This window comes from Rhinolophus hipposideros (genome assembly GCF_964194185.1).
Source record: "Rhinolophus hipposideros genome assembly, chromosome: 25".
NCBI lineage: Eukaryota > Metazoa > Chordata > Mammalia > Chiroptera > Rhinolophidae > Rhinolophus > Rhinolophus hipposideros.
Genome location: NC_138071.1, coordinates 28,554,392 through 28,579,216, shown reverse-complemented (window position 1 = coordinate 28,579,216; position 24,825 = coordinate 28,554,392). Strand labels below are relative to the sequence as shown.

Below are 24,825 nucleotides of genomic sequence, written 5' to 3'. Positions count from 1 at the left end.
TATCTTGCAAAATTGTTTTCATTTTGTTCACGGACTCCCTTTGCCATTCCTGGAGGAACTGGCAGTTTTGCTGTCAAAAATATATTTGAATCCTCAGTGACACTGGTCCTTTGTATAATCGACCGAGATTTCGAATATCCCCTTAGAAAACTAATCAACCACTTACACTGACTACATGTCAGTAGAGGGATGTAGGTGCGTGCATGCGTGCGTGCGTGTGCGTGCGTGTATACACGCTGCAATAGAAAGCGTAAAGTTTCTGAAGATAGCATTGTTGGAGGAGAGGCAGGGCACACGACGGGAAGAAGGAAAAATACTATCTTCCTGGGCAAATGTGGTAACACTGATGCAGTCTGATGGGAAAGGCATTTCACACTACAATGAAGAACACTGTGCAGACTGATTAACTCAAATGCTATTATCATTTCTATTCTTTCTTTTTTTATGCCTTTCTCCTAGTTGCCTTGGCTTTACTCTTCTTTTTCTAGTTTGTTCAGGTGGAAGCTTAGATCTTTGGTTTCATTTTCCATCTTTTCGAACAAAACTATTAAAGCTAAAAATATCCCTCTGTGGATGGTGTTAGCTACATCTCACAAATTTTGATAGGCTGAATTACATTATTATTCAGTTCAAATTCTTTCTAATTTTCCCTGTAATGTCTGTTTGGCTGGATGAATATTTAGAAATATGTTGTTTAATTTCCAAGTACGTAAAGTTATTCTGGCCCTCTCATTTGTATTGATTATTTTTTATTAGTTTCAGGTGTACAAAACAATGTAACAGACATTTACACCCCTCACAATCTACATGCCTGCCCCACTCTATTACCCCCTGACATGGTGTAGAGCTGTTACAATTCCACTGACTCTATTCCCTATGCTGTGCTCCACATCCTGTGACTGTATACTATATATTAAATTATAGTTGACGTTCAATATTATTCAGCTTCAGCTTCAGGTGTACAGCTTTGTAATTTAAATTCACTGGATCAAAGAATAGCCTTTACATGATTTCAGTCTTTTATAACTCATTAAGACATTTTTGTGGCCCACGATAGGTCTGTTCTGGTAAAAGTACCATACGCAAGTTTAATTAAATTATTGATACGGCTGAGTTGGATCCATCTTTTTTGGGGTGTTGTTTTCTACCTGCTCCCTCTGCTTCTTGTTTCCCCCTTTCTTGTTTCCTGGCTTTCATTTTGTTGTTGAATATTTTTAGAGTTGTAAGTTCCCTATTTGTAGCTGTATTTCTTTGCATTTTTCTAGTAGTTGCCCTAAGGATTATAATATATACTCTTACCTTTTTACAGTCTACAAAGAGTTAATAATGTACCGCTTGTCATTAAATGTAGAAACCTGTCAATTTGCAGGTCCATATCCAGCCACACGCGATCATACTTATGTGTATTACATCAACATACTTTACATGTTCTACAAGACAATGCTATAATTATCACTTATGACAGTATAGGGTTTATAAAGAGATTAAGAAGAAAAAAATCGAAAAGGAAAAATGTTTTTTTTTTTGCATTTACCCACTATTAACCATTGCTGAGGCCTTTTATTCTTTGTCAAGGACCTGAGTTTCCATTGGACATCATTTTACCAGTTGGTGAAGAACTTTCTTTAGGATTTCTGGTTGTATGGATCTATTAGCAACCAATTCTTTCACCTTGGTTTTATCTGTAAATGTCTTCAATTAACCTTCATTCTAAGGACACGTTCTCTTAACAGAGATTTCTAGGTTGACAGTTTTAGTTTTTCCTTTAGGCCTTTTGAAATTTTTCTCTACTCTCTTCTCGTCACCATGGTTTCTGATGAGAAGTCAGCTATTAATTGCTATTAATTGCCTGTTATTCCATGCATTTTTCTTTTGCTGCTTTCAAGATTTATTTGCTGTCTTGGGTTTCCAACAGGTTGGCAACGCGGACTTTCTACTGGGATTCTCTGTGTTTATTTTATTTGATGCTTCCTGGCATCTTGTAGTTGCCAATTTACGTCTCCATCAAATCTTTAGCTATTAATTTGCCAAATGTATTTTCTACTTCTCTATCCATCCCCCCTCCTGGGAGTCCAAGAGCACATTCGTTAAATTAACCATGTTGGTTGTGTTATTAAATTGCCTCTTTTATAGCTAATTGTTTTTATCTGCTTGACCTTCCCATCAAGTAAGAACCTGATGTTGAAATTTTGAAATCAAAGACAAATCAAGAACGTAATGTTAAAATCCATCATGATGGATTGATTAATTCTCTCCTGTAGATCGCCTAAATTTTGTTTTACATATTTAGACTATTTTACCAGATAAATGCAAGTTCAGAATTTTCAATATCTTCCTGATGATTTGCAATTTGTATTATTTAACTACATTTTGCTGTTTAAAAAATGATTTCTGGTTTGTAGACTAGGTAAGATACAGCTTGTATTTCTCATGGGACAATTCCAGGGGATAATAACATACGTAGTACATACAATGTGCTTAGTTACAGCGACGCCTGGCTCAAGGTCAGCTGTCAGGACATGTCAGCTGCTCCCATTATCACAGCGGAAGATGGGGGGTCACCTCTGTCTCCTTTTTGTCTCTCATCTTCAGGATCACCCCTCGCCTCCTGAAGCCTTCAGGAACCATCTCCTATTGCTCACTTCCAGGGTCCTGTCCTGACCTTCCCCATGGACTACAATGGGACTCTCTCCCTTAGTTCCATTCTCTATGCAAACAAGCCCACACTTCTTTTAAAAAAAACTTTTTTGTTTTTTCTTTTTCTGGCTCCTTTGGCAGAGATTACTTTGGCCGAACTCCTTCGTCTGACACTTAAGCTCCTTTGTGTTCCCCTGGGTCGGTCTTCCCTTTTAATTTGCTGTCCCCCTGCCCCTCCATTAAGCATCCTGAACACTGCGTGTATTTTACAACTCCCACTCGCTGTAGCACTCTTCCCCACTCCCGCCAGGTAACAGCTGTCTGTGCTCAGCAGAAAGGTCTCTGCCTTGTGACGTTCCCACGTCCCCACCAGGCAGAATGAAGCCCTCTCTGCGCGTGCCCCACACTCTAGGCACCTGTTTCACGCTCATCGCAGCCTCACAGCACGTTAGCTGTCTGTCTGTGAACACTCTGCTTCTCCCACTCGAGTGCCTGCCTGTCAAGGGAAGAGGCCACCCCTTGCTGATTTTCTATCTCTAATGTCATGACTGATATGGAATGAGGTGCTAAAAGTATCGTCGGATGCATTTAGTGAACTAATACTATCACTAGTCTGAGTCACCAATGAGCCAAAGTCCACGGGGAACACAAAGCAGAGCCATGGTGGAAGGGGGGCTGCCCCGGGCTGAGGGGGGCATATCAAAGGTGAAGTACGAGGACGCAGGGCCGCAGGTGGTGGTTTTCTCAAATCATAGCTTCAGTGCCTCTTCATGAGCTACTTTGTCCCCCGTCACTGACACGCAATAAGGTGTGAAGAGGGGAATGCCAAGGCCATTTGAAGGCTGTGAGGATGGGGGGATAAAATGGAAGTCATGCTCAATGGGATTCTAGGAAATACAGAGTCTGAGGGGCTTAAGGAAAGATTTCCTAGAGAAAATCTTGCATAGCACCACCCACTGCTAGTTATTTTTCATATGCCAAATATCCGGTACTCTGCATTGAAAATATGTCATTCATTAATTGTTCTGTGTACTTTAGTAATCTTTCAAAACTGAAAACACTTAAAAACTAGAAATAAGTTGCATTGGTAGCTAGCACAAGAAAAATGTTTACTTTCCATTTTATTTTGTTTCTGTAAACTGTGATATAAAAATATATAGCAAGGTGACAAATTATTTTTTTTACTCTTCCCGAAATAAGATAAAATTCCAGTCATTTACCCTGAGTGTCATATATCAGCTGAATCTATGTGGGACTTATTTTTGCTCGACAATAATGCATTTTTTAGAAAGCTTTCAAAGGTCTCACCCATGATGAAAATTTTAAAAATGCGGTGGCATTTCATGGTACTATAGATTTCTTAACAATTGAGATAATTTAGTTCTGGTTGGTTTTGAAGAGCTTATTAGTCCTTGATTATATAAATTATCACAAAGAATCTTTGCATATGAATAGATTTTAATATTTGAAACAAACAGTGCACATAATAAATGGAGTAAATTTGATTTTTCTCATGATTATCTCCTTTTAATTTTAAATTACTGCTAATAGAAACAATGTCCCATTATTGCTTCTTTTCTTTTCTTCTCAGATATAATTTACTTGTATTCATGTATGTCCTGATAACACCCAGCGTACACTGCTGTTCCATCAACATCCATAGATGGTCATAAGATATGAAACCTGATTTGTAATCCCTACCATCCACCCTGTAGTCTGGAAATACCATTTTGCACCAAAGGAAATCAGGGTTCCTTCTGTAAATGGCTGATTCCAGGTCTGGGACCAGAATTACATCAGATACCAAGGAAGGTGTCAAGGTCTGTTAGGACCATGTCAAAATGACTCAGAAACCAAGTTGCAGAGGCGCCCCCTGACCAAGATCGGACATTTACAGCATCAACAAGAACGACTGCGATGGATTAAAGCTCATTAACTATGTATAAATTCATGAACTTAAAACGATACTCACGTTTTAAGTTCATGAATTTATGAAGGAACAACTAATGAAATTGGTCATCATTGGAGGACGCTTGTAAGTCAACATATTATTTAAAAATTGGTAAAGAAAAAGGAAAGCATCAATTCCCCTTCTTTCCTGCCCAACCTGTATCACCGGGGGGAAGTTTCATCTTAAAGAACCTGTCAGGGCGTGAAAGGGTTGATGGAGTTAGCACGTCCCCTGCCCGCAGCTCCTAGTGAGTCAAAGCGTCCATCACCCAGGGCTGCCACCCTACACGACGAGAGAGAGTTGGCATTAACGCCTCCTCAAGGAGGAAAGTGATTTGGTTCTCACGCCACGGCAGCGTTTCCTTAGCCAGGTTACCTTATCTCTCAGCCTCTTATTGCAATACGAAAATGCCTTATTTTTCTGAAAGGGTAACTGTGCTCATTCACTGATATCAGCCATAGAGAGACATTTTGAACGTAAGAGAAAAAGAAGGAAGAAGTTGCATAAATAGGTATAAGATGTTACCTCCACCAGTAGTGCTCAGATCTCTGAAGAGGAGAAGTGGTTTCGTCTTTCTACCGCACATTCACCTACTATTTTATTTGTAAGGGAAGGAAATGTTACGAATCACATTCTCAGAGAACTTTGGGTGGGAGCTGTGAAAAAGCTTGCCTCTGCACGACTCATCCTTCTGACTTAAAAGCAAACAAAGTAACTCAAAAAGCAGCAGGCGGTCTGGTATACGGAATGAGACAGTCATTTGATGAAACAATGCTGTCTGTTCCCTGGGGTGGGAAATCAGAGCGACGACAACTGGAGGGTCTTTCCTCGCTCAGGGTAGAGGGCAGGCGCCCCTTGGAGGACTCATTACCCCTCAGACCTGTCAAGCCTCTGAGCGTCGGGTTAAGTCATGGTAGTTAGAGCTGTTGTTTTCAGAGCAGATTTGCTGCGTGTAAGAAACAGGGGACGACAGAGGCATATCTGTGCCGTGGTGTGTGGCTGCCTGGTCTGCCCGCGTGGGAAGAGCCTGAAGCCTCGTTCGGTGGCACAGCCCACCACAGTGCCCCCACCTGCCCAGACCCCTCTTCCAGGTGAGTATCTGCAAGTCTGCCCGACGCATCATTCTCCTACATCCGCTTCTGTCTCAGGACTGGCTCTGACCTGTGGAGACTTTGCTGGGATTATTAGAGCGAGTCCAGTCAATTCAGAAAAAGGCTTTCCCCTACCTTCAACTCCAGGGAATTACAAAGTCAATTTCCTCCCTTAAACAATATCTTTCTACCTTATTTATTCTACAGAACAGAATGACATCAACCAGATCAACATTAGTAACTCTCCTGTGGGTGTGTGCACACACTCACACACACGTAAACACCCACAAACATACACACACACACACACACTCCCCCACACACACACTCACACCCTACCTGACTAGTGCCAAAGAATCTGATTTGATGAACAACAGACTACCCTTCCAAACTCTGTTCTGGGTTTGCTTATTTAATCCAATCCATTCCCTAAATATTTTTAAGGTGCCCGCCTGCCCCCTGCAGCGTGGCTGCAGACGCCTCTAGACTCAAGACCAATACTCCTCAGAGCTAGACGCGGGGTATGATTTCGTCGGTTTCTCTCCCCCCCCCAATTAATGGAATCACACTATTCTAACCTATTCAAACTTAGGTCATACAATCTCCTATACGTTAGGCACGACTGCAGGAGCAAAAGGAAACAGGTGATGGACGACCTGGGCCGTGCTCAGCACCGTGTCGCCCACCCCCGGCCCTTGGCTCACAGGTTTCTTTCCCTCATGTGTTATTGTCCTTTGAAGGGAGAGACCATGCTATGGTACGTTTTGATGTGTTTTCATGTAGCCAACACATAACAGATATTTCAAAAGATGAAAAACATTAAAATTGTGATAAAGACTGAAAGCATGACGGTGAAAATGGAAAATGAGGTGTGACATTTTGGTGCGGTGGACCAGCCAAAGGCATACTGTCACCACAACAAACACCGAGTGTTGAAACAAACAAACCTCACCAAGGTGACATCCGAGCCCTGTGGCGTGCTGGCAATGACACAACAGTTTGCGGACTTTGCAAGTTCGCAAGTCTGACAGGCTGAGTTCTACTTAGGTTTCTATTCTGTTTTCTACCTAGTTAAACCAGTAGCAACTAAATATTTCTTTTTTTAAAGGTTCTTATAGCAAATAAATATTTCACCTGTAGTGTTGAATTTTATGCGTCTTACATTTCTCATAACACTGCTGGTCTTAACCATTGTTCCATGTACTAAGTCAAAGAGCAGGGTCTTATGAAGTGACAAATAAATGTCCTTCATGCACAGATTTGCCTGCATGCTTCTCTCTCCTCCAGGAACCAGCCACAGCGTTCAGGGCCCATGGGGACGACAGCCCACGCTTTCCTGAGTCACTTCACGTGGTGCATTGCTCCAGGGAGAGCTTCAAAGCCACCACAGCCACCCTTGCTCGGAGTCTTTTTCTTGTTCACATAGCACAGCGCTCTCAGTGCTGTCTCAGGCTGATAAGCACGGTCTTAGGCCACGTCTTTTGGGCTCCACGCATCTTGGAGCGTTTTCATGCTTCTGTCTGAACCAACAACCACCCGATACTTTGTGCAGCTATTGAAGAACTTCTTTTGACCACCAGGAAAAGCAGGAAACAATCATCCAGGAAGCTGTGTTGTGGGGTCGGTAGTCTCACGAAGTGAAATTAAACCAAGCTGCTGCCAAAAAACTGCTTGGCCAACAACAACAAAAAAATCTCTAAGACTCAGTCCAAAGTTCACTGGACTGTCGCCGAGAACGACGGAGTATTTGTGCAGAAAAGAGAAAAAGGAAAACGAAAAGCTAGGAGGTTCCGTGCGTACCGGGGACCAAATCTGGTGATATTCGCTGAGCACCTGGGTTGCTGAGGGGACTCGCAGAGCGGGGCTAGAGCTGGAAGACACTGGTGCTGTCTCCACTACTTAGCTTATTTCCTTTACTAAAAGAGACACTCAGACGCAGAGAGCTGAGGCCTATGGACGGCAGAGGACTCGCCCCCGACCGTCCTGCTACCTTGCCTCTCACTTTCCTGGTGGACCAGGATAGCTGCAGAATGTGCAGAAAGGACAAGACGGAAACCATTCTGTGAGGAAACAGAACACGTCTGCTTCTCTTGTCATACTGCATTCCAGGGAGGGTGCCCAATCTCTGAAGTGCCACACGAGGGTCCCCCAAAGTGCATTTTATGTCAGACCCTTCTAAGAAGACTTCCTAACCCGGATCATCTCTAAAGCCACTTTTACATAGTGTAGCAAGAGGTCAACACACGGAAACAACCCTGTTTGAACGGAAGAGAGAATTATGTAGCATTTGTTGGTTAGGACATTAAGCATTGTTTTTTCTTTAGGGCTAATTTCTGAAAATGTGAAGAATTCCTGAGACACATATGGTGATTCCAAAAAACATGAAACACAGAATTACAACATGATCCAGTGATTCCATTCCTGGTCATCTTACCCCAAAAGTTGTTGGTTCAGGCAGAAACATGAAAGCAGAGGCTCAAGCAGTTATGTGTACACTCGTGTTCATTAGTGTAGTTCAAAGTTGGAAGCAACCCACGTTTCTACTGATGGATGGATGGATAAAAACATCACACACACACACACACACACACACACACACACACACACACACACACACACCACTGGAATATTAATCAGCCCTAGAAAGGAAGGAAATTCTGACACCTGCTACAACATGGATGAACTCTGAAGATGTTATACCAAGTCAAAGAAGCCAGTCACAAAAGGACAAATACTGTGGGATTCCACTTATATGAGAATCTAGAGTGGTCAAATTCATAGAGACAGGAAGTAGAAGGGCGGTGGCCAGGGCCTGGAAAGAGGGGAATGGGGAGTGTGTGTTTAACAGACACAGTTTCATTTTGGGAAGAGGAGAAAATTCTGGAGATAGACAGTGGGAATGGTTACGTTAACAACGTGACTATACTGAATACCTCTAAACTGTACACGTGAAAAGGTTAAAATGGTAAATTTTGTATTACAGATATTTTACAGCAATTGAAGAAAAAGTTCCTGGGACAGAAAAATGGGTTTGATGTAGAGTATGGCCAAAACAAGGGTCTTCCCAAGTGTACAGCTGTTATTCAACCTCTTCTTGCTTTGCTCCAGACCCAAATGTACGGCTTTGGAAATCAGGGGTTCTTAAAACAATTCAGCATGAAAAGAACTACTTCTGGTAATTTAAGAAAGATCCTGTAGATCTATTAAGATTCATCGTATGGCCTGTGGCTTCACAAATTGCCACTAAAATATGTGTCCTTGTGTGTAATGTAACGACGGGCATCTCAACATCTACAACTGTTTCTGTCCTCCCAAAATGTATCAGCTAACAGATGAGACCGTGCAGCCAACAGTCTGCAAACCACAGGGTATTTGTACGGCATGACGCCATCGATGCTTGGCAAGAACTTGTCACTGCTAAGGGAGATGACCTCAGCCCGCCCACTGCGGGGATCTCTGTGTAACGTGAGGTTTCATTTGTAGGACACAGTGGCCGGGCGCTGAGGTTCTACTCGGCTTCCTGCCCTCATCTCCATCACCTTCTCGGGGGGACGTTACTGCCACAAAAGGGAGTACCTCATTGCAATATAAACGGGGATGAAATGGTTATTTTTAGCTTATAATTCTCTCTTCTTCACCCATGAGGAAGGCGCTTGAACAGTCAGAGCTTTAGCGATGTGGCATTATGCCTGGAAGCTACCAAGTGTGAAGGAAAAATGACTAATAGAACTACCAGTGCTTCTCTCATGAAAAATAATCCAACCTCCCCTAACGTACCTTATGCGACATTCCTTATCAAACTACAAGGGACACTGGGGCTCGCCAGGAACAGAGAACAAAAAATGTCATTTCTATGATAGGATTATCTGAAAGCCAAAATAGACTTCATAATGCCGTTATAAAGACTCCCTCAGATTTAAAAGCTTTTTCCATTATCTGGGCAAAGTAAAACACAATTATGTTTAAAACTGGACACAGTTTAGAAGAAAAATGTATAATGTTTATATAGTGAGTGCAGTGACTTTAGGAAAAAAAAACACCCAGCTTTCTGGCAAAGACCTCAATGACTTTCAACTTTTATCATTAGTCACTGGACCAATTTTGTGGGTGGATTCCAGTCTCAGGGAGAATCATGGACATGATCCCGTGACAGTTTATGGCAAGCGTTAGTCTAGCACAAACCTAGAGGATTGCATTGTATTAATAATTTAAACATCTTAACAAATTCTATTTGGATCTCGTATGTCACGTGGACAATTATATTACCAAGTAATGTTTGAATCAATCAATCTCATTTGAAAATATAAAAGCTATTAAAACAACACTATAGCAGGACGTTAAGAGGTTCTCTACAAAAAGTTAGGGAGATGGAGTATTTGTATGGCCTACAATTCAGTGACACCAGGGTACACTTTACAAGATACACTGTGTATTTACGAATCTGTTCTAGAATTTTGCCTAATTTTACCCTTTTTGACGATGAGTGCGATACTTTCCCCCCAGCCTTTGATCTCCTCTCTCATGGGCCATACATCCTTATAGACTATTTACAATGATTTTGTAATGTCCTTGACAAGTTGGGTAATGTCAGTTAGGAAGCGCATATAGGACTTCTGAACCAAATGTCCGTGATACAAATCAGGCTCCTTTACACCTGCCCTGACTTCTCAAACACATGCTCCAGCCTTTTCATTCCACCTCCAGAGCCAAGAAGAGGTGCGTCCAAACTTGCTTCAGACCTGACTGTATTATCAAGTGCTTAGGCAGAGACAAGGATTCAGGTATAACAAGATCGGCCTCAGTTCCTGAGATTGGGGTAGAGGGACTTCATGAAGGGGGTGGTCCCCAGAGACGCCCCACGCTGGGAAGCGAGAGTCAGGCTAAGTGCTGGGCAGGGAGGGAGCAGAGATGAGCGGGCACCTGTGCTCATGAGCAGCAGCTCACACAGGTGAACTGCCCTTTGCCCACAAAGGTAAGAACTAACCAGACAGCAGCTCAAAGCTCTCGTCTAAGATTTGTAATCTGAGGCTCTTTCAATTGAACGGAATAGGGAAGGGCAATAGTAGCTACCTTCTCCAAGATTTTAAGAACTGTTAGGAAAGAATCACTGATTCTGAGTTGCTTCAAAAGAAATAATTAGGCCTAAAGACAGAGACTCTTAGGGATACATTTTAGATTAATATTATAAAGCACTACCTGGCAATCAGCGCAGGCTTTCAAAGTCACTGTGCTGCCCTAAGTGAGACGTTCAGACACAGCCTGGGTGAGCGAAGCCAGGGATCATGGACAGATTTTGTCACTGGATGGTGGCTGACGACATGCCCTCAACCCCTCCCCATCCTGCTTCTGCCTGCTGTCCCCACACACGGATGACCAGTGTCCACAGCAGTCTTACTACAGAATGCGCAAAGGGCCCTGCTAAGACACACTCCAAAATTCCTTCATGGTCTCATTTAATCATCTCTACCAAGTCTCTGAAGACTGACACATCTCTGGATGTGACACATTCACTTTGACTTTAAATGTACTATGTTTTTTTTGGAACCTCTTAATTTTGTTATACTTTCTGAATATTCTCCAGTTGCACCAAGCTCATTTTTTAAAACTTCCTTGTCATTTCATAAGTACCAAGGGCCTTTAATCACTCAACCTAAAGTGCTTTTCATTATGAAGGGCATACAGTTGGTATTTAATACACTGAATGGTCATCAAAGTAAAAAGTGCCGTAGGAGATTAGATAATACATTTTGTTCACTTGAAAGCCAATTTCTGTATCTGCTGGAGACTCTAGCAAACCCCAAATGCCCCAGGCCTAGAAAAGCATGGTAGAATACTTCTGGCTGCCAGAGGGACTTTCTAGGGAAATTGTCCCCATCTTTGTTAATCAATTACTAGTAGCAAGGGAAGATGTATGAATACACATTAATTATGCTCCAAGCTGAAAGAGCAGAAGGAAATGGCGATAATGCTTCTCCACGACCACACTAACCAGCTCCTAGGAAGGGGAGCGCTATGCTTCTTCTATCCTAAATACATGTCTTCATTTCAAGAGAGAAAAGAAAAACGTTTTTCGCTTTTAAGCATTGGGGGGGAGCAGCTGTTGTATGCTTTTAGCATTCTATACAGAAAAGAATAAAAGAAAAATTGCCTTTAAGTGGTTATTTGGAGGAATTTAGCTAAATACCGAGTATCACACTAATCTGATACAGCGAAGAAGAAAGCAAGACAGCATGCACCTAACTATTCAAAAGATATTCTCTCGCAACGCATCAACCATTTCAGCACTACAGGGTAAACGTGCTAATACAACTCCTTTTCAGGTAATTGTGTTGTTATATGTCATGAAACACTAAAAATGTCAGAAATATGGGTTTCAATCTACTCAAACCTCACCCCCACAGAGACACATTGCTCCTAGTAGCATAGAAAATGGTAAACATCTTGATCTTCCCTGAGAATTCTTGAAAGCGCTGATGGGGAACAAGCACCTTTTTGAGTGTCATCCAATATCATATCCGTCAGAGTTGAGAAACAGGCCATTTCGAACACGAAGGAAAGCTCTACATGCAAACTGCTACGGAAGGAGGAGGAGCCATTCCTAACTTAGCAGCGTAAGGACTTCTGATAATCTGCTCCTTCACGTAAGTAATGAGATTGCAAAAATTATCAAATCAACTTTTCCCAAACTTTGGCAATTAACCAATGGCTTCCAACAATCAGAGATGCATTTAGTATAGTAGTAGTAATAATAATAATAAGCCACATTCCCATAGCCTTCTCCCCAGCTCCATGGTGGCTTGGAAAACCAACAGCTTCACAATCATGGCAGCCAATAAAATCATCAGTGGAGAAGCCACTGGAAGGGGAAGGGACAGTTTTATAGATCTCCCAAAGCCCAGATTCTTAGAGCACTATCATTATTTCACCTGCCTGGCAGCTTCCTGAAAACTGCATTCACACAGCTTGTCTTTATTGGATCTGACTCAGAGCTTGCTCCCTGCAAAAGCCCTTTCCCTGGGGCATTTGTCAAAAACAATCTGTGACAACTATTTAAAAAAAGCAGCTGCTCAAGGTGATGGTAACAGTTGGAGTAAATGAAGTGTAAATATCTATTATTATTATATATTAACATATATAATATATATTATATATTATATATATAAATTATAGTCAACATTCATTATTACTCAGCTTCAGGTGTACAGGGCAGTGATCAGGCATCTACATTATCCCTGAGGTGGTCTCCCTAATGAGACAAGTGTCCATCAGATACCCTACAAAATCTTTACAACGTTATTGATTATATTCCCCAAACTGTCTTTTGTATTCCCGTGGCCATCTTGTGGTTACCGATTGTGCTCTCTAATCCCCTCACCTTCCCCCTTGTCCCCATCCTTCTCCCATCTAGCAACCCTCAGTTTTTTCTCTATATTTCTGAGACAGTTTCTGATTAGTTTGTTCATTTATTCTATTCTTTAGATTCCACATATAAGTGAGATCGCAGCACTATTCACTATAGCCAAGACATGGAAACAACCGAAATGCCCATCACTATCCGACTAGATTAAGAAATTGTGGTACATTTATACAATGGAATATTACGCAGCCATAATAAAATATTGGTCCTTTTGTGTCTGTCTTATTTCACTTAGTGCAGTGTTTTCAGGATCCATCCACATTGTAGTGAAACGAGCATTTAATTCCTTTTTAAGGGCTGAATAATTCTATTATGTGTATACCACATCTTTTTTATCTGTTTTCGACGGGTGAATACTTTAGTTGTTTCTGCATTTTGATGATTATGAATAATGCCGTGTGTATACAAATATACAGAGGGTGCCAAAAAATGTATACACATTTTAAGACAGGAAAAAACTGTATTAAAATTGTAATACTCAATATATACCGACAACAAAAGTTGAATACAAGTCATGTGTATACATTTTTTGGCACCCCTGGTGTGTGTGTGTGTGTGTATATATATATATATACACACACACACACACACACACACACATATGTATATATACATAAAACATATCACAGCTAAAATGTTCCATGTAGAGACATCAATATAAACTTATATCTAGCTTACTAAGATACAGATGAAAGAGATGGATAGATGTGCACACACAGATTAGTGTACACACAAATATGCCCTCACTCTATCAGCTATGAAGACAGCCTTCTCGAAGCAAGGATGGCCTGGAACCAGTGAGTATAGATTTGGTTTCTCATATCATTATTCAATAGAAGAAACCAGGACTCCTTGGAGAAATGGCTAATTCTAGGGCTGGGGCAGGGAAAATATCAGATAAGCCTATACCATCTTGTATTAGAAAGAAAGAAAAAGGGAGAAGGAAGAAAGGAAGAAGAAAGAAAGAACAAGAGAGAAAGAAAGAAAAGAAAGAGGAAGGAGAAAGAAAGAAAAAAAGATGGGAAGCGAGGGAGGGAGGAAGGGAGGGAGGAGAGAGGGTGAGAAAATCCCACAATTATGGAGATATGTCTAATGGTACAGGAGAGCTGAAAGAGTGCCCGACGGACCAAGCTGGACCATTTGAGGGGGAAAAAAAGTAGCATTGGATTATAACAGTGTTTAAAAATAAATATCCATGAGTCGATATTAATATAAATAATGACTCAATAAATAAATAAATGGGGGAGAATAGACAAATCTCCAATGCCTAAGAATTCTCAATAATTCATACAGACACTGTGCTCTCAAGAAGGTAGAAATGACCTTCCACTCCTGAGGGTGGGCTGTGCACAATGGCTCCATCCACACAGGCCAGCATGAAAGAGGGGAAAAGAGAAACTCTATGTAGAGACACCTGACAGACATGACCTCAGCCAGGTGACCAGTGGTGACATCGAGAGCCATATGTCATGTGACAGCATGTACCTCATCATGACGCGAGAAGAATAGTGCTTTATGACTTGGTCTTCCTTCCCAAACCTGTCACACCAGTCTAATGATGAAGCAAAATCAGAAAACTGCAACTTACGAATGTGCTGCAAGAGACCTGACCGATATCCCTCAAAACACCTGACTCTAACCCCTATCAAGGTCATTGAAAACAAGGAATATCTGAGAAGTTATCACAAGAAGAGTGTAAGGAGCCAGGAAGACTGAATGTAACGTGATAAGCTGGATGAGGCCCTGCAACAAAAAGGACATCAGGAAAAAAACTAAAGAAATCTGAATTCAGTACAGATTTTAGTTAATAATGACGTGTCAGCATTGGTTGGCTAATTGTGATAAAGGTCCCATCCGAATGTCAGATGGTAATAACAGGGAAAGTCAGGGTTGCAAGTCTCATAAGACTTCCCACATTCACACGTTTCAGATGCTGCCCCCAGAATGCAGTGAAAAGAACATATTCCTGGTTGGCGAGACATTCCTCTGGTTCTAACTCTGCAGTGATAAAATGGAACAGTTGTTCTCAGTTCAACTCACCAAACAGTTATGGCCTTTTGTTTCCCAAACTACAAAGTCACTTTCAATACGGCAACTTTGACTTCATGGTCCCAGACACACATGACCCATGTCCCAGGTAACACATGATGGAGGATTTAAATGCACGAATTACAAGTTTCAAAAACTCATCTAATTTTAATAGAGTTCCACAGGAAAAAAAATTGATATTGTGTATTTTCCGTTTGCTGTTTTGTCTTTTTAACCAAAATGTACGTACCTACATTTTAAAAGATAAACTTGGGTGTTTTTAGTTAAGAAGGGCTATATTTAGAGGCAGTATTTAATACTCATTTTCAGAAATATGGTATGGAGGTTTCGGGCTATAATGATCTGTTGGACAAAAAAAGAAGGATGAGACAAGAGTAATATTTCATAAAAATTAGGTCCCATAAGTTGATCCTTTGACTTGTCTATTCCTGGCCTCATCTCTCTTCCGTACCACACCTAACTACATTAAAAAAAATAACCATGGAGGCTCTTGGCTTTGGCAGAAAGCACGGCTCTTGCTCAAATGACCATGTCACATTGCTAGTGCTTTTATAAATGAGAGGCAGCTAAATTTACACCCAAAGGAACATTATATATTAATCAGTGAATTAACAGGTCAGTGATGAAGAAATCACACACCCAGTTAACAAGCCAGACCCCATCTGTCTCCATGCTTATTTGCTACACAGATACAACATATACATCGACAGCACAAGCATAAATCTCCTGAAATGCTGGCCTTACAATCCATTCTCCAGCGGCGAGCCTAAAAATAGCACCTTTAACTGGGAGTTTCCTGTGCCCCCCCCCCCGAGCCACTGGGGGGCACTGTTTCATAAAATCCTCTGAGCCGAACTGAGGCTTTTAAAACCAAAAATAATAGCAGGTGCAGGTCGAGTGAAGACAGTTCAGAATCCATCAGCGTGGGGATGCAGGGGTCATTCAGGAAAACTAGCGTTATATTGTTCGTGGGGCTGGTCCACATGTGGGCAGCAGTGGGTTTCAATCTCAGGCCAGTGGGGGGCTGACACGTTAACTCAGCGAGTGTCTATGCACATCTGAAAACCGCCGCTTCTGTACCAGAAAACCACACATCTGGGGAATCTTACATACCATATATGGAATGTTTTCACAAAACATGTGATTCTGAGCTTAAACGGTGTAGCTATTAGTTTCACAGGGTTCTTGAAACGCTCCTTTATTGGGAAGTATTTTTGTTGGAGGCGACTGGCTACTTTTAGGGGCAGCCGAACGGGCACATCAGATTCCAAAACCAGAGCCATCTTCTTTGACCACCGTTTATAACGGCCGAGGTCATGTTTACAAAGTGCTCTCAGACAAGTGGCCTCATCTGGTGCCAAAGAATTACCCAAGGGAAGCGTATTTTAGGCCTATTTTCCAGACAAAGACCTGACAAGAGGCCCAGGTAGTAGGCATGGAACCAAGGTGACGGCTTGGTCTGGCCTGCAGAAGATGCTCAGTGACTATTTGCCAAATAAATAAACAAACATAAGGACAAACTCACAAAAGGCTGAGCGTGTATTTTGTCTACTTGACCGAGGAAATGCCACAATTACCAACGGCTGTGCCGTATCGAGAAATGTACCTTCAGCTCACCATTTCTCAATGTTCCCTGTCAGAGAAGGAACAGAAGCAGCAAAAACACATGGAATTCTCGGGGGATCCAGAAAAACACCCGGGCAGAATAAGCCATGATCACATCGTGCTGAGCAGACAGAAACCCTAGAAGGCAAATTCAAGTTCCTGGTCATGAGTATTAAAGCCTCAATGACCCTCAAACTTTAAAAGACTCTAATAAAAATGTGACCCAAGCCTGCGCCTTCGCTGGCACCGTGTCCTTTTCCTGCGACAAAGAGGTCGTCCTCAAACACAGTTCTGACCACGTGGTTCCCAGGCTCAGAGCACCCCAAATGCTCACAGATTCGTCCCACCAAGTCCCTAGCACAGGATTTAGGGTCTTCCGCAGTCAGAGCTCCTCCAGTGCACCCAATCAAAGCTTGTGCCACATGTCCCTCCTCCACTCGGGGTCACTGGGGGTAACAGCAGGTAACACGGATGACGTGCCACAGAGGAACAGTCCTTTTTTCCTCCCTTCAAGCCGTTCTTTCTGTTGGGAACATTCTTCTCTCACCCTTCCCGACTTTCTCCCATGTCTTAGTGAAGCTGCAGTCCAAATGTGGAACGTCTTCCTAAATCATTAGTGCAGACGTCCTCTACGCTTTGGGGAACCGCTCGCAGTGACCCTTCTCCAGCACTCACCGTCTCCTTGTGCAAAGCCCTGGACAGCTCCATCAGCCTCCTACACTCACACCGGGGCACACGCAGAGTCAAGCACACGCGCCAGAGAAAAGATAAGGAGTTCATGTTGGATGTCAGGCACATAACTTTTTATAAGGCAGCTTGGCTCACTTACCTAGGTCTGAGTTTATTTTCAGCACTTTTTCTGAAACTAACATGCCTTTCAGAATGAGTCCCACTGTTGTCACGAGAGGATGGAGGCATGCGTCAAGTTCTGTGAAGTGTTCCCAGAGAACTCCTGCAGCGTGTCACGCAGACAGACTGCCATTGGCATTGTTTTCACTTCGTTTTTACTATTCCATACACTTCAAGCTTGCAGAGCCAAAGGCTCAGTACGCTCTACGTGTACAATTTCCCATTGTTGGATGAAAAATCCCAGAGAAGAGAAGCTGGGAGAAGCTCCACCAGCTGCCTCCTACTGGGGGTGGTTTTCACCACGTAGGCGGTGGGTGCTCCTGGCACGTAGCGGATGGACACCAGGGGTGCAGCTAAATATCCTGCAGGACATAGCATGGCCCCGTGTAAGAAATACCTGGTCCAAATGCCAACAGAGTCGAGGCTGATCTGGCAGAAGCCGGAGGGAGTCTTGGTGACATTTTGTGGGCAGTAATACTAGCCATAGATGGTCTGTCTTAGGTGTCTTGTGTGTGAGGAAAATGGATTTCTTAGTGGGTTAAGCCACTCACGGGGGTTCCCATCAAAATCAGCCCAGGTGATTCACTCTATTTTCTTTTCCTTTTTTTTCTTTTTGAGTTGCTCACTCCTTCTGACCTCAGGGTTTTCAGATGGCTCTGCTCTGATCTATGCCAACCATGACAATCCGACTTAAGTCTTGTGTCAGCGCTGGTGTTTTCTGTAACTACGTTTAGCACAGGCAGTTGCCTCTGACACCAGTCTCTTTCACACTGGTCCCGGACCACAGAGCTCCTTCCAGAAGGTATCTTATCCTTTTTCTTATGTCCATGCGAGAGACACAACAGTCCTCTCCCCATCGCCCCGCTGACCAGGAAGCCTCTTGAGATCTCACAGAGCAGGCTGGCTGGCTTCCGGCACAAAAATAAACAGGGGAGTCCAGCTTTCAGGGACAATATAAGGGATAAGTTATAGAAAAGAGAAAAGCATGCATAATCGTAATCCTCGGAGATAAATATTGGTAACACATTGTTTTATTCTCTTCCGTAATTCCCCCTTCCCCTCCCCAAGTATATGTGGGGAAAGTAGGCCCGTTTTCATGAATCACGGGCACATTTGATGCTATTTTCAGATTTTTCATCAATATTACATTGTGAACATCTTTCTGTGGCTGATGGTCTCGACAGGCCTACCCCCATCCCCATTTTGAGGATGGAACCACCTACCCTCCGACTCTCTCTGAGTCTCAACTCCAGGTCGAAATCTCTCAGAAGATACAGTTAAAATTGGAAGGTGCTCTATTTAATTGGACAGGTTCTTCTCGTGTTTTCAGGTTTCTAACATGTAAAAGAAGAGGTTGAGCTGTAAGATCACAAAGGTTCTTCTCAGTTCTCCCAAGTCTTGAGCTTTGGCCTAACTATGACGTCAGCTTCATGGTGGTGGTGGTGGGGGGGGTGTCTTCACCACTTCACCTCCGGTGCCCCAGACAGTGCCTGGCACACAGTAGGTGCTCCACACAATGTTGCATGACTGAATGAATGAATGAATGCACTAGAAGTCTACTTCCTTAAAGACGGGGGATAAATTTTCTTTTGTCATCTTGAAGTGTAATACAGGCTAAACAATAAAAACATATCCAAAATTCTTTAGCTATAATCATGGTGGGATGACCAGCATTGGGCATTTAAAGAAAAGTGGGTGTCAGGTGTACATTTCTAAACTTTGCAGTTTCACAGAGCATGATGTGTGGCCGTTTCCCAGTGTGCTGGAGTGACTGTGAGAGCAGGTGGCAGGCCCATCGTGGTGGCTCGTGCATGACTGGGGGGTCATGACGGACGGGGTCCGCTCACAGAGAATATAACAGAGCCACAGACACCGTTACTGCCATGGGTCTAATGGGCTGGGTCTCTCCGGGTGTGCGTGCCATTCTCAGTGCTCAGGGGACAGCGACTATCGAACAATCACCCTCCAGGAAAAACGCTGACAATTACAGGATAAATATACGGTACCTGGTAATGAGATGTCCTCACAGAGTGAAAACCTCAAATCTCTAGGCTGCCCTTTCCCCCTTTTGGGTCAAGTTAACTATATTAAATGAAGTCTCGCAGCTTTAATGTTCATAACATCTTCATGCTGCTGTTCAAAAATTAATTCATTCCTTCCAGACAGGAGATTTGCAGGCTCAGATCCCTCAGAAAAGGGGATTATATTTAGTGCATTTAAGCAGTCCACTTACATCTGTGTTTCTCCTGAAATATTTTAAGTTTCCTGGTGTTTATCCCAGAGAGGAAAATATCTTAAAAACACATCACAGCCATATGGTTAAAAATTAAGATCTATGAAATTTTCAAATCTTAAGAGATTCTTCCCCATGAAAATCTAAGGCTTTGCCCAGTAGGTCCCCTGTTACAAATTATTGCTGGGTCTTGGTGGAGGAGACGGACTCTGCTCCAGTAGGCGTTTATTTAATGGCCGTTACAAGGGCCGCAGCACGCAGCCCCTGGGACTCCTGGGACCCCGGGTAGGGGTACCGCCGGGCCGAGTCTCAGTGGTGGTTTCCTCCTCTTCCCCTTCCGTATCCAGGTCCACCCACAGCTGTGTGTGTACGACTCACCATCCCTGAGCAGCCTTGCTTAAGCTGTCCTCTGTCCCCCACTGTGCCCTGCAAAGACTTTGAACGAAGAAAGTGATTCATCAGAACATGTGAACGTCCTGCTGTCAGGCGGCATCATCCAAGAAACAAAGCAGGGCAAGTCTCACCATCAGAGACCACAGGGGTCCCTCTGCTCCGAGGGGTAGCCCCAGAGGGGTCCTCGCGGTCTGGCCCCCACTGCAGGTACGACCTCATCGCTGCCCGTCGTTCCCAGCTTACGACAAACCGACGTTCAGAGCAGATCCTGGACATGCCACAGATCTTTTCCTAGCCCGTTTCTCTCCGCACGGTTAACAAAATTCCCTACACCCCCTTTACACCACCAAACATTTTTACTTGACACAGTCCTAGTTTGGTTCAAATATCCTCTTGGCTCGAATGTCACCCTGGGCACCCTCCCTGAGCTCCCAAGGCCAGAAGCTGCCGTCCCTTTTACTCTCAGTGCACTCTGTCGTGGGAAAGTCCTCATGCTTCTATGTCTCCTCACGTTCTCAATGTCCCCCTAGCCTGCAGGTGCCGAAGGGCAAGGCCTGTACCTCAGTTTTCTTTATACCTTTTCCCAATTATTGATGTAAATGAATGAATGAGTGAAATCAACTAATTTGGAGGAGGCAGAATGGTGGAAAAAACACTGGAATGGAATCATGAGGCCTGAGGTATAACCTGGATCACTCACTCTCTCCATTGAAGCATCGTGGGAACTCTGTCCCACGGTCTCACACTTGGCTCATCTCACAGTCTGCATGTCCTGGGAGAGGCCCAGCACTTCCATATGGGAAAGGGCCCACATGGTGGACAGGTGGCTGTTACAGGCCCACGGTGTGTCCTGCTCACACACACAGCCTTGCATCTATGCACAGAAGCTTGTCAGAGTGTGGTCACGTCAGTATCCAAAATGGGACCTCTGGCCCTTGAATTCTTTTAAAAGTTCAGAATCATCACCTAATTCAAGAAAACCAAAGACCAGACCGCTTAGTATAGAAGAACCACTCCCAGAACTTTTGTGTCTTAAAACTAGGAAGATTCCATAAGGTAAACCATGTTTCCGTTTATGGAAGATGGTTGTCGTCATCATACTATAACTATCTGAATCTCACGAGGCGTGCCAAAGACAGAGGAAATCCAGTTCAGCACAAAATGAATCCAAATAGTTCCGTTCCGTCTTCTACATCTGCCAGTCCTGGGCTGTCAGGCCTCCATTGTTACACATCAGGTAGAATAAATTTTCCCTAGAGACCTCCAATGAGTGAACCTGTTGGTGGCGGGTTCCCCAGTTCACGGAACCCCAGGAAGTCACAGGTCTGTGCTTCCTGATGACACCACAAGGACGAACGGAGGATGAGATTCAAGTCACCCTTTTGTGCTCTTATGTAACGACTCCCACCCAGCCTCTGATTCATTCACTAAAGTCACGCGTGACCCAAGATCAGGCTGGGGGTTGAAAACGTTACTGAAGCTGAGCCTCAAGAAGGCCCGGTTCTCCCTCAGGTCTGGCTCCTGCAACAGCCCTGGGGCTCGAGATTTCTTTGGTGGAGTGAGATTTCTGCAAGATCCCACGTTAAACCCTGCTCTGACTCCTCGTGACATGAGAAGTGCTATCTTCTAAAGAAACCTCTGGTCAAACTGCAAACCGGGGGCACTAAGCAGACAGGAGGGGAACGTTCTGGATTGTGGCTGGCTGGGCCCCATCTTATTTCTGGGCCAGTCTAACAGAAGTCTCACCCCCTAACTAAGATTTCACAGCTGGTCTTCAGAACAAAGCCTCACGTGGAATAGGAAAGGGAACATGAGAACAAAACCTTCCTGCTGCTTACAGGACCCCCTCCTTGTAACGTGTAGGGGTCACACTGCCGGTTTGGGACACAGACAGACCTGAAGTCACATGTCCTCGCCTGACACCAGCCATGTGACTCAACTGATTCGCTGCCTCTCCCAGCCTCAGTGTCCTCATGTGTAGAATGGAGACACCACCAGCCGCAAAGGTCTGCTGTGAGGATCCCATGAGCTACGCTATGCGTTGCACTGGTGTGTGGCCGGAAGGGGGGCGAGGTGGGAGAGGCGGACGAAGGTGAGAATGAGGGCTGGGAAGAGAGCAGAAGGAAGGGGCCTCCCGGGGACACCCCAGTGCATTCCTTTGAAATTCCTACAAAATCCGCGTGCACCGTGGGCACGTGTGTCTCTTTTCCACCCTTTCCGTTTTGGGGGGTTGTTGGGATCCTGTATTCCTGCTCGCTATTTGTACCAACTTTCCCCCACTCCTTTCTGGAACAAAATGGTGTGCTCACCTGTGCATGCCTTTAACTAACACTTCCTAGGCATGGCACTGGGGGCAGGGGTCCAGTCCCTGGCACAGACCAGCTAGTAAAAATAACCGGATGCTTTGTAAGTTACTACATATAATATGCCGTATGCTCTATGCACAAGGAAAAACCATGTCCTGTATCTCGTCATGACCCCAAATCATCGAGCAGACCAGAGTTCTAGGCATTGAGTGATGCTAATAATATGCAGTGGAGGTCAGGCAGTGTTGCTGGAGGTTTGCCTGGGACACTGCCCGACCTGTTCACGCTGCAGTGTAGGCTTTGGTCCCTGGAGACTCCGTCTGGTCTGGGGCCATGATGGACTTCTTGAGCTATGGAGGCTGGAGATAAACCACTTAAAGAGACTCAGTGATGACCCCAGAAGGAAAGCCTGCAAGGACACACCAGTAGAAGCTTTGCTAAGGTCACGAGCAAGCAGAGAATGGGAGCCCAGTTACAAGCCCCCACGTATGCCCAGGACATTTCCACGGCAGCTGGAGTAGGCATCAAATGATCACAGGCAATGGTGTTCGTTTAAAATCTGAGCTCCCAAGTAAAAGTTAGAGAATGCCCTTACTTCCTGGTCTGATTCATTTTCTCTGTTCATCAAGGTCATGGGTCAGATGGGTGGGGACGAGACGACGTGGACGTGTCCCTGTTCCTCTAACCTCCGTCCAGTACTGATTCCAAAGGGGAGGAAGTCACAGTTTCTGGGCAGATGTGGGGCTCTGAAGGCAGAGGGAGGCGATGGGGAGAGTAAGGGTTACGTGAGGGTAAGAGCGAGACGGAACCTCGCTTCGGCCTCAGTGTGCTGCATCTCCTGTTAGTCACTTAGAGACGTCTTCTAGGCCTGTCCTCAGGGTTTGGGCAGTCAGGAAGAAAGGCTCTGAACAGCGTAAAGAAGAACCCCAGGGAACCGCTAATGCAATGAGGTTCAGAGAGTAAATGAACAGACTCTAATTCTCATTCAAGGGAGTAAGGTCTGTTTGTGTAGCCTTACTTACTTGGGGATCTTAACTCAACATTGTTAAAAAAAATAAAACCCACCAATTTGGCTTAAGGATAAACAGCCAACCTAGGCATTCTGTGTTCAGTAAAAACCTATTTTAATGTGGGGAATCACTGAGAAGAAAGTGGGAAAAGAAAACATTCCACGAAAGACAGGAGTTACATACGGGGCCAGTTCCCCCCGATTTCAGCCCCAAAGGCTCCTCGTCACGCGCTCACCAGAGCACCGCCGGCTCTCCCTGGCACCCTGGGTGCATGTCTATGGGCAGACAGCATGCGGGGGGACCCCACAGTGGGGCATGGGTCTCGTTCCTGAGGCCGTTTCAACACGACAGCAAATAAACCCAGTGACGTCTGCAGTGCGTTCCTGGGCTCTGCCCTCACTCTATCACCCACGTTACCGGAGGCAAGACCACGGGCGAGTAGAGTCTGCACAAGTCGGCCCGTTCCCATTCCTGCCTCAGAACCTGCCGGGCATTGGCACCCAGTCCTTTTCCATGCACACACACCTGGCCCCCAGGCAGGCAGTCAGGCAGGCAGGCAGTATTTAGGGATACCTAGCACGCCAGGAACTAGAGCAGTCACGACAGCACACTTATGGCCCTAAGACGTTTGCTGTCAAGGGCAAGACAGCAATGTAAACAAACACCTGAACATAAAACCAGAGATGCTGCGTGGATGGGATCGACAGGTCACAGGGGATTACACTCAATTACGGAAGAGATCCAGTGATTCATTTTGTATTAATTAAGAAGGTGATCAATGTTTGAAAAGATGTCAATGATAATTAATTAGCCTCTAGCCGGCTGATGTGGTGAAGGCCGTGGTGGGATAATTTAATTGAAGCAATAAATGGTAACGGCTGTGCTCGCGAGAGGGTCACAGCATTCACGGATGCAGAGTCCAATGATGGGATTTCCTGATCGGCTTTTAAAAGACGGTTCTAGAAGGAGCACCCAGGAGACCTGCACCCTTGGGCTCAGTACTTCCCCAGCTGTCCTAAAATGGAGGAAAGTAAAACAAGACAAGGGGTGAGCGAGTCCTGCTCTGTGGCTGCTGAGGTGACCGTGGGCGTGACGTTCCCCGACAGTATTGTCAGGCGGTCACCTGCCCAACCTGTGATGGCGCCTTGGACGCCATCTTGCTCGTCCGTCTCACTGGGTAGGAAACTGGAGGAGCTGAGGATTGTGGGGACCTTCTGGAAAAGTCCCGAAAAGCCTTGGAAGCCTGAACAACCCTATAACATCCTGGGAAACGCCAGCCCACTT

The 24,825-nt window shown here is 44.4% G+C and overlaps 1 protein-coding gene across 3 annotated transcripts in view; it reads right to left on the bottom strand.

The window, feature by feature from the left end:
* The window catches only part of DPP6 (dipeptidyl peptidase like 6), a 526,646-nt gene that overhangs the window by 155,771 nt on the left and 346,050 nt on the right, over positions 1 to 24,825 (bottom strand). The window lies entirely within an intron of this gene.